Genomic DNA, 802 nt, shown 5'->3' with positions numbered 1-802 from the left:
AGTAGATCAACAGCAAACTAAATCAATGAATGTATCAACTTGAAGGTAATATTGAATGTGAAATTCCCATATAGACTGCTTTTGTGAATCCAAGACTGTTTGAAGGATATTGACTGAAAGAGTCTGGAGCAGACTGCTATCTGTAATGTTATTTCCTTGACCTTTGTATTTTCACTACGAAGGGAAAAGTGGTGTTTTTCATTACCACACACTAAAGTTATTATGGCTTTGATCTAGTCTCTTTTATTATTTCATTGTTCTGTGGGCATCTAGCACACATCCTCTATACATTTTTTTTTCATACCAGACTGTCTTGAGATTGTGTGTGATACATGTGTATGCATACCACGCCTTCCACGTGGCCCTGCTGCTCCGATTTGTGTGAAGGGTTTTCCAGCTGGCAGGCATGTGAAGCAGCCTGATGTGTGACTGCATTGAGACTCGGGAGAAAACTCAGCCCAATTTTGAAACCAGTGGAATTGGTTATTCTTCTGCTGTACACTTGGGGGCAGCGTACGCTCTGAATTTTGCACTGCGATCAATAGTGGCAAACGTTTCCCGTACCCACGACTAATGAACGAATCGCCACTCTGAGTAATGATTCCAAGTGGTAATATAAACTTCAGCACATGCATGGGGAAAGAAATAGCGGCTCATCGTTTCCTCTGAAGCAAACGTTTTAGGCCTGGGCGGGGCTTTTTTCCCCTGGGCTTGAAGCTGAACATCAAAAAAACAAAGATTTGGCAAATAGAAGGGGAAGTCGTGGAAGTAGTGACAGAGTTCACGTTCCTGGGATCCCAGA

The sequence above is a fragment of the Gekko japonicus genome, unplaced genomic scaffold (genome assembly GCF_001447785.1).
Source record: "Gekko japonicus isolate JY-2015 unplaced genomic scaffold, Gekko_japonicus_V1.1 scaffold4531, whole genome shotgun sequence".
NCBI lineage: Eukaryota > Metazoa > Chordata > Lepidosauria > Squamata > Gekkonidae > Gekko > Gekko japonicus.
This window is presented reverse-complemented; position numbering follows the sequence as displayed.